This window comes from Gymnoscopelus braueri, assembly GCF_963280865.1.
Source record: "Gymnoscopelus braueri genome assembly, chromosome: 1".
NCBI classification, from domain to species: Eukaryota; Metazoa; Chordata; class Actinopteri; order Myctophiformes; family Myctophidae; genus Gymnoscopelus; species Gymnoscopelus braueri.
Window position 1 is genome coordinate 42,391,965 of NC_137603.1, and position 10,136 is coordinate 42,402,100.

General features: G+C 42.3%; 1 protein-coding gene across 2 annotated transcripts in view; it reads right to left on the reverse strand.

The window, feature by feature from the left end:
• LOC308091445 (uncharacterized protein) overlaps positions 1 to 6,021 on the reverse strand; it is a 37,223-nt gene extending 31,202 nt beyond the window's left edge. For both annotated transcript variants that reach the window (XM_080437069.1, XM_080437068.1), the window contains exon 1: positions 5,930 to 6,021. The gene's annotated coding sequence lies outside the window, so the exon portion shown is untranslated. The remainder of the gene's footprint in view (positions 1 to 5,929) is intronic.
• Positions 6,022 to 10,136: the final 4,115 nt, after the last annotated feature.

Genomic DNA, 10,136 nt, shown 5'->3' on the forward strand with positions numbered 1-10,136 from the left:
GCAATGCTAATATGAAATGGAACAAAAACTGCTGGGTCAAAAATATACAAACATCAATGCTAATATTTGGTTGCATGTCCCTTGGCCATTTTCACCCCAATGCTTTTGGTAATCCACAAGCTTCCAGCAAGCTTCTGGATCTTTGACCGAATTGATGCAGTTCATCAACATTTGTTGGCTTTCTCTGACATGGACTGTTTATTCAGCACTGTCCTAATGTTCTCAATGGGGTTTAGGTCAGGACTTTTGGCAGGCCATACTAAAACCTTAATTCGAGCCAGATTTAGCCATCCTTTTACCACTCTTGAGACCCAAAGTTTAAACTTCTGGCTGATGATTTGAACATTTCCTGAAGAATGTTGAGGTAATCCTCCTTCATTATTCCATTTACTCTCTGTAAAGCACCAGTTCCATTTGCAGCGAAACAGGCCCAGAGCATAACACTACCAGCATCATGCTGCCATGACAGTAGGTGTTGTGTTCTTGGGGTTAAAGGGCAGGCCTCACCCTCGCGCCTCCACACATATTTCTGGTCATTGTGGCCAAACGGTAAACTTTTGATTTCATCTGACCACAAAAACTTTCGTCCAGAAGGCCTGGTCTTTGTCCATGTGATCAGCCGCAAACTTCAGTCGAGCCTTGAGGTGCCACTTCTGGAGCAAGGGCTTCTTTCTTGCATGGCAGCCTCTTAGCCCATGGTGATGTAAAACACGCTCGACTGTGGACACTGACACCTGTCCTCCAGCAGCTTCTAATTCATTGTAGACCTGCTTTTTGCTGGTTCTCGGTTTACTCTTGAGTCTTGACCATCCTGAACAATTTTCTCTCAGCAGTAGGTGATACAGTAGCTTGCGCTTTTGTCCTGATCGTTGCGCTTTTGTCCTGATCGTCGCAGTGACACAACTCTGCCATGCAGTTTATACTTACTAACTATTGCTGCACAGTTGCTTATTTGATTGACACAACTTTCTACATTGCCAAGGGGGACCAAATATTAGCAATGCTGTATGTATATTTTTGACCCAGTATATTTGGTCACATTTTCTTAAAACCCGAAATAAATTCATGAAAATAAAATAAACTTCGTGATTTTTTTGTGTAAGTATTTGCTCTAATCAACCTATCACAGAAAAATAAGAGTTGTAGAAATTATTGGAGTCAAAACTGCCATGACATACATGTTCTTTACAAATGTATGTCAACTTTTGTTCACAACTGTATGTAAACTTTTGTTCACAACTGTAGGTCTCACGAGACCACAACTCAATTTGATTAATTAGGACAGATAAACATTCATTAGGAGGACATTCTCCCACATCAAGGGATAAGGATGAGGGGAAATTTGTGTGGACATCGCGTTCACGCTCATCCAATCACCTCTGCCAAGTGATTAGGCCGGGAGGGGAGATTATGTTTTCAGGCCTGTGTGTGTCTTTGTGTTCGCCTCTAATCTCGCAAACTAATGGACCAATCACCGCCAATCTGTCAATGACGACTATTATTTAATATTTTTTGTGAATGCATTACCTCATGCCCAATGTCCTATGGAGTGGAACTAGCCCACACACCAGAGCATGTGAGCGGAGCGGCGGGATTTTGACATGAGCCTGGTGCTGGTTTTTAAATGGGTCAGAGCTTTCGGAGCGGGACCGTCCTCCGCTCAAAGCCGCTCTGGCACCGTTTGTTTGAGCATGCCCGGTCGCACGGACACAGACATCCAGAAGTGCACAGCACACGTCCTTGATCAAAATTTCAAAGCTTTTTTTTTTGCTGCCGAGCGGCCTGGACTGATCAACGTGAGCGACGGAGCGGGGGGGGGAATCAACATGAGCGGATAGCGAGTGTGACAACAGCCCCCTGGAGCGACGAGCGGCATTTCCCCCCGCTCCGCTCACATGCTCATGTGCGCGCACACAAAAACACAGACACGCATACAAAGGCTGCACTTAACTATGAGACTGAACCAGCATACAATGGTATCGCTTGCAAAAAAGAAACTCATAAATGCAGTGCGTTGAGATTGTAGATCAGTTGTTTTTGACAAGAGAGACTGTCATACAACAGAGTATAAATGAGGCTTAACTTTATTGCCACTGAATATGAACTGTTGGATTTACTGACTTTTAGAAGAATTACGCCTTCAAGAATCCTGAAATATAATTATGACGTGCGTCAGGATCAATGTGAGCTGGAGAAGCTCCTCTGTTGTCCGTCCACTATGCCATTTAAACATCCAGTTTCCTTGGATGTTAATTTAACCTGGCTCTGTGCCTACGCATGTAACCCAAGGGATATTTCTCTTTCAAATAAACGAAGAAAATACATAAAACAAATGAAAAAGTAATGGAAAAATCACGGCACCCACATGCATTAGAATGTCCTTCTAATGCGTGAAGGGCCGTGATTTTTCCATTACATTTTCATTTATTCTATTATATATGTCACAGTACGTTTGGAGAACCAGTACGATTGAAGACAGAGCGCTCGTTTTTAGGCACGGGGCTCCTTCGGGGCGAGGCGGGGCTTTTCGAGACAGGGTTTATTAGCGAGGCTCGCGAGGAGGAGAAGGAGGACGCGGCGCTGCGAGGCGTGGGTTTATTAGGCGAGGCTCGCGAGGAAGAGGAGCCTCCTCCTCCTCCTCCTCCTCGCGTTATAAACCGTCCCGTCCTCTCCTTCTCTCCTTCTCCTCCTCCTCCGAGGAGGAGAAGGAGAACGCGGAGAGGCGGGGCTTTGATGCGCCGAGCGGACCTGTCTTTTGTTGTTCCCCCCCACATAGCAACCAGGAAGCTACGCTAGGGGAACCATAATATCTATGAGGGGAACGCTGAACACGCGTTCACACGCACACGCTTGTCCATGACGGAGGCGCGCCGATTTAGTGGAGCTTGAGGCCGAGGAAGCGCGCCCTCGCGCCTCGAGGCGCGAGTGCCCGCGCTGACCGGCCGACGCTCCACTAGTCGACTCAGCGCCGTTTGATTTGTAAACCGATAGGGACAGAATAGTTCTTTTCATGGATCACTGTGTGTGTGTGTGTGTGTGTGTGTGTGTGTGTGTGTGTGTGTGTGTGTGTCAGGGAGAAAGTAAAACAAAAGCCAGAACACAATAAAAGTATCTAAACAGTCCTGCTTTCAATAAACCAAAAAAAGCATGAGCGCGTGCGCGCGTGTGTGTGTGTGTGTGTGTGTGTGTGTGTGTGTGTGTGTGTGTGTGGCCATATATGTTTGTGCACAAGCCTGGCTTGTGGCTCCCTCTAGTGCTGGGTGGGTGGTAAAAACGAGCGCGCTTTCTTCAATCATACTGGTTCTCCAATCATACTGTAACATATATATTTTTGAGCGGTGCAACCGCTCCTATAAGAGGGTTTAGGACCCATCCGTGGTGAAAGTTTTTCTTTCCGTTGTGAAAATTTGTCTTTCGCTGTGACGCCATACTGTGGAAAACAAGCCCATAGGCTAAGCTGACAGGACGTGCTGTGATTGGCTAGCGAGACACATGATGAAATTAACTTCAAACTTCGCAGAAGCGCTGTGATTGGCTAGCGAGACGCATGATGAAATTAATAATAATGTAAAAAATGCAAGCACGTCACTTCGCAGGACGTGCTGCGATTGGCTACCGAGATGCATGATGAAATTAATAACTCATAAATAGCACCGCTCACTTCACACTGGGTGTGATTTTTAATGTTTATTTTATTTTAAAGTGAAATATCTTTTTAAGCAGTCAGCAGACTTTTAACGATCTATGGATGAACACCAAACAACTCCCAGGAGCATAAAAATTGGACAAAGAAGATGGAGATGGATCGGGCACACACGACGCAAACCAAAACCAGTGTCAAATATCACCAGACAGGCTCTAAATTGGAACCCCTCGAGGGAAGAGAAACAGGGGCCTGCCCAAAGACACTTGGCGGCGGGATCTCCAGGCAGACACCAAGAGACTGGGATACACCTGGTCGCAGATAGAAAAGAACGCCAGTGACCCGAGAACTCTGGAGGTCCCTTGTCGACGGCCTATGGTACGGGTGGTACGGGTGTCAGGCATAAGTAAGTACCGGTAAGTAATCAGCATACTTTTACTATGTTGCATTATTAGCTGTGTGTATGGTTTGTGGTCAGTGCAGAGACTAGCCCCATTTGGAACCTCTCCCTCCGCTATCGCTCCGCGGTGAGGTCCCACGCAGCTCAGTGCCGTTTGAGCAGGACATTTTCGAATATTTTCCACTATGCATGATACTTACCCCTTTCCGCACATCGTATCCAAAAAGTAAGGTGCTCTGCTCGGTGCACTGCTCTCAGATGTTTTAACTTTTAGCAGCAAAGAAAAATCTAACCGACGGGTTGAAATAAATCGCACAGAGCTGCGTGGAACCTCATCTCGGAGCTATGTAGCGGAGGGAGAGGTTCTAATTGGAGCTATGCAGAGCTATTCTTCCCAAATGCTCTGCCTCTCCCGCTGCCTATGAGCTACTGCATCAGACGGTAAGTAGGAGCGTGACACATGCCTCCTGGCACTTGATCATACTGTGAAGAACATTATGTAGCGCAGTAATATCATTTTCTGCCATGCAATGCTGCTACACCAAACAGTTGCATTTATTACGCCACTCTTTGTGCTCCGCTGTTCAAACAATGGCACTATCATAGGACGACAACCTTACGCTCCAACATTACAACACCTCATCTAAATACGCAGATGTTCGGGTGCCCCAACGTTCAGCAGCTGTCACAGGTTCCCCTTGGAGAGTTCAATTTCAACTTTTTTAAATGTGCCACTAGACAGCTTTACTAAGACATTGGCGAAGAAATGTCTTGATAAGGAATTTATTCCCAGATTTTTGTTTTTCTATATTCCCTGCCTCTTACCAGGTACTTTGGTCAAATGCTAAAGCAAAAAAGGGTTAGGCAACACTATATATACTATGCAGTGGAAGTGCAGCGTGGACGCAGATGGTTTTCATTAAAAAAATGCAGCTTTACAAATGAAAATTCAAGTGTAGATCATGTAGCTTCTTGGGCAGGAACCTGTTGTTCCTGAGTTGTGGCTGAGGACAAACCCTGCCAGGGCTTTGTGAGTGACACTGGAACAACCTGCCTCTGGAGTTCAGGCTGGTAAATCTTCTTGTATCACTTCTTAATGGTTCGCAAATAAATACAGCAGCCTTCTCATTAATGATGAGGCTGATGGAGATGTGATTCACAGTCTCAAAGTAAAATAACACAGACTAGTGAGTTGAAGGTACAGTACACAGTCACACACACACACCCATTAGTTCTGTTGACCATCTCAGCAAACTAACTGGATGACTACTTGGTACTTGTGATAAAGGCTAATACATCGGACCCAATGCATTAATAATAGTGTGTGTGTGTGTGTGTGTGTGTGTGTGTGTGTGTGTGTGTGTGTGTGTGTGTGTGTGTACACTGTACTTTGCACTTGTTGCACAGCAAGTGGCTGAGGGGGAACGGTATCTCATATTCTTTATGTATGCAAGTACATAGAGAAATTGAAAGTGATTCTGACTATTCGCTTCTTTGGGGCTTGCTTTCGCAGACCTGGTCACTTGTTGTTCCTCTCGCTGCCAACCGTCGTTTTAAATCAGTTTTTGCAAGCGATTACGGTCTTCCTGTCCTGATCCTACAAAAGGGACTGGGTCAGCCAGCTGTTAACTGTTCACAATAATCTGCGTATTAATATGTCACCTAAAACATACAGTAAAACATGCAGCCCCTCTGAACATGCAACAGTCTGTGAACTGCGACCTAAGTGAGCTAAACAGCTAACGTTAGCAAACAACAACAACAATGTTAACTATTAGCGTTAATCTAGCGAACACAGTTGCCGACTAAAAACAACATTTCGCGATTGGAATACATTGCATTTCCATGTGTGAATTAGTTTAGCAACCAACAAGGTAAGTACTTACCCAGTTATTTTGTAAAACAAACTTTAGCTACCGGGTAGGCTACTAACTAGCATGAAGTTGATAATGTTTTAACCAAACACCCAAGCCCAACCTCTGTATGGACTGAGCCAAAATATATCATCAGCTGACTTCCGGCTGATTCAGTGGACTTCAAAGTAAAATCACACTTCTTCTTTTTAACGTTTGTTTATTGGATTTTGTCAGAAGCATTCATTGCATTCAGATCAACATATATCATTGCATTGCCTCATATTATACAACCCAATTAAGAAAGAAGTTACATGACAAGTTAGTTTGTTTTTTCCCCCAAATGAAAAAACAAAGGACACGAGTCTTACACGACTTACAGTCAAGATATAAGTAAGATACAAGTAAAAGAAAAACACAACGTTTTTGATAAACAAACCAAGGCCGTGTAGATCCAGTGGTGGAAAAAGTACTCTTTTTTTTTTACTTAAGTAAAAGCATCAGTGCAATGTAGAAATACCCAGTTACAAGTAAAAGTCCGTAATTCAAAATGTACTTATTAAAGTACCAAAAGTAAAAAGTTCTCATTATGCAGAATGTCCCATTTCAAGTTTTCAAATGTATAAAATATATACAAATCTTTTGAAAATAGATCTACTTTAGATCTCCTATTTTTAAATGGCCGAATGTTTTGTAATTGTAATCAAACAAAGTATCTACAAAGTAACTAACTAAAGTTTTCAAATAATTGTAGTGGAGTAAAAGTACAATATTTTCCTCTGAGATGTAGTGGAGTCAAAGTAAAAGTATAGACAATTGGAAATACTCCAGTAAAGTAAAAGTACCTCAAAATTGTACTTATACAGTACTTGAGTAAATATACTTAGTCACTTACTTTCCACCACTGATAAACCATGTTTTCATAACTATTGTAAAATATCATAACAACCTAAAGAATTCCCTTTAATTTAATTTTGAATATTTACATTTTTTTCCGAAAAAGTATAGGCTACTTAAAGGTAGGGTAAGTGATATTTTTTGGTTAAAACAAAAAGTATTTTGTTGAAAGGTTAAAGCACTATATTCTGATAGTAATCATTGCTATAGAGTGTTTGCTCAGTAACAGGAGTCTCCCCGTCTCTCCAGCTCTTTAATAAACAGAAAATACATTTTCTGGTAGGTGTCAAAATCTCAGCCAATCAGGAGAAAGTACCAATTTTTAAGCTTCATTTTTATAGTGTTCCATTTCCAATTTTGCCTGCTCATTTCTTAGTGTCATCACTTCCTCCTGATTGAGTTCTCTATCCTGATTGGATAAAATTGGAAATGAAACTGAAACTGAAACGACAATGCATTTTCTGTTTAATAAAGAGCTGGAGAGACAAGGAGACTCCTTTTACTGAACAAACACTCTATAGCAATGAGTACTATCAGAATATAGAGCTATTTAACACTTATTTTAACCAAAGAAAATCACTTACCCTACCTTTAAATATAGTCCTGTATTTGTTGATATTAAAAGAGGACTCGTTTATTTTTTCTCTAATTTATCAGAAGAAAACCACCTAAATTCTTGCCCCATTAATGCCTATGGCATACTGAATTATCTCAACCACCAACCAAGATCACGAAAAAGGGGGGAAGAAAAGAAAACCACACATAAATACAAATTGACACCACAGCCCTTTGGGAATACCTTTATACAGTATCTGTCTACCTCAAATGCCAGTGGCAAGGTACCAAAGGTACTCAAATCTCCAGCCAGAGCTTGGAGGTGTGGATTGTGTTTTCATCCTGAGTGCAGGCTACACAGAATACATGTAGTTTATAACATTGATTGATTGATTGATGTACTTTATTTAGTAAGACATGAGAACAACAGTACATGGAAGTACAAATTCACAATACAAGGTCTACTAAACTGGAAGACTCATTAAGCACTGAGCTTGTTTAAGATGAGATCCCCATGCACACAAATCATGTTGACATATAAGAGACAGACAGATATACACACTACTATACAGAACGTCATACAATCAGCTTACAGGTTACTGGTATGAAGAGTGAAAAATATGTACAAGAGAAGAAAAAAAAAGTGGTGGGGGGGTAGGTTAAGACTTAGACAGGGGCCATTTTCGAATTGCAGCCTCCTGAAGGTGTATCTTTAGGGCAGTTTTGAAAGTGAGTAGGGTTTTACACTCCTTTACTCCTTTTGGTAGGGCATTCCACATTTTTGTTGAATACCATGAGAACGAGTTCATTCCCTTTGTTGAGCCAAATCTGGGTTGAACATGATTCGTGGAGCTGCCTCTGGTGTTACGATCGTGGACTTCGTTAATGTTTTGGAAGTATTTTGACAAATACAGGGGGATCCCAATGTTGTGGTGTATCTTAAAGACCAGGCCCATTGCAAGTTGCTGTACTCTGTCCTCAACCCTGAGCCATCCAATCCTAGCAAAATGAGCAGGGGTTAGAAGAAGTAGCCTTACTAGTTTGTTTTGGGATGTTTGGAGCCTTGTTTTTAAGGCCTTGGTGGTGTTGTGATACCATGAGGAGCATGCATAATCGTAATAACCTTGTATGAGGGCCCCTGCAAGAATCTTCAGAGTGTCCTTACTGACTAGGCGGCGAATCCTATACAAAAAGCGTGTTCTTTGGTTGACCTTTTTGATTACTCTTTCGGCCATTTTGTAGTTAACATATCTTAACTACAATGGTGTGCTTACTGTATCTTACTCTAAGTTAGTGTTGCAATCATTTTAGATTTTTCTTTTATTATTATGTCGAATTGAATTCTGGCCAGAAACCATTTAATTATGTGCCCTCTCAGAACATTCGTCATACCATTCATAGATCTGCAAAGCTTCCAGAAAATGGGAACATCTGGGTGGCATAGCTGAATGGTCAGAGGACCTACCTGAGGAAACCACAGTCCCCAGTTGTCCCAGGTTCAATTCCAGGCCTAGCCAGCAATGTGTCGAATATGACTGGTCAAAATGTCCTTGAGCAAGACACATAACACCTAACTGGGAGCTGAGGATCATATCCGGAACCTTCCGGCTGTTCTACCTCCTGAACCATGCACTGCCGCTCCTAATAGTAGGCAGGTAGACTACTGTATGTTGTTGTTGTGTAGGCCTACAGTAGGCCTACTTATTGATTGAATACTTTATTAACAGTTTGCAATTAGTACAGAGGGACGATTTACAGTGATTTTAAAGGATAACACAAAAAGCCCCAGAGGCTTTTTTCCATTGTGGTCCTGTGTATTCAATTCATTAAGACACTTAAAGACATACAATACTGTACAATAATAAACAAGACATAAAACTAGTAGCAATGAACGTATGTAGCCTACAGTACAGGTGGGGGGTCATTTCTGGTGTTAAGCTTAGAGGGCTTTTCTAGGACCACTTACAAATTGCAGACAGGTGCTCTTTTATGGCGGTTTTGAAGTAGGGTACGGAGCTACACTTTTCGATGTTTGTTGGAAGTGCATTCCACATTTTGGTGGCATAGCAGTAGAACAAATTTGACCCCATGTTTGTGCCGAATCTGGGTTGACTGAGATCAGTGGAGCTCCCTCTGGTGTTGTGCCTGTGTGTGTCTTTCACGTTATTGAAGTAGCTCTGACAGGTACATGGGTATCTCTGTTTCCTTGCGTATATATGTTGAAGACCAGGCCCATTGCAAGTTGCTTTACTGGGCCTGAGCCATCCCACCCCAGCATATATGAGCAGTCGGTTAGGTGAGTTCTGGGTGTGAGGCCAAGTAGTAACCTGACCAGTTTGTTTTGAGAGGTCTGAAGCTTTGTTTGCCTTTGTGGTGCTAAATTACCATGAGGTGCATGCATAGTCAAAATGACATTGGATGAGCGCTCCAGCTAGTGTCCTCCGTGTGTTCCTACTGACCACCTAGGAGATCCTGAATACAAATCTTGTTCTTTGGTTGACTTTTATGATTACTTTTGTCTCATGAGTCATGTGATTAAAACCACATCAAACTCTATAGAGGATGTAACACTGTGCACTTAATTTAGCTTACATTTTTTTCCCTAAATTCGCATCTGTTGTATGGGCACTCAGGAGACTCTCTTGTGTATTCTGTGGCGGTAACCACTTAAAGGGTAAGACCACTTTAGTAGAGGTCTGGGTTGTGTATTTACCTTGTCATGATGTAACTCCAAAGGTGGGCAAGAAATCAAAAATAATTGCTCCATTGATTAGAAATTGATCATTCA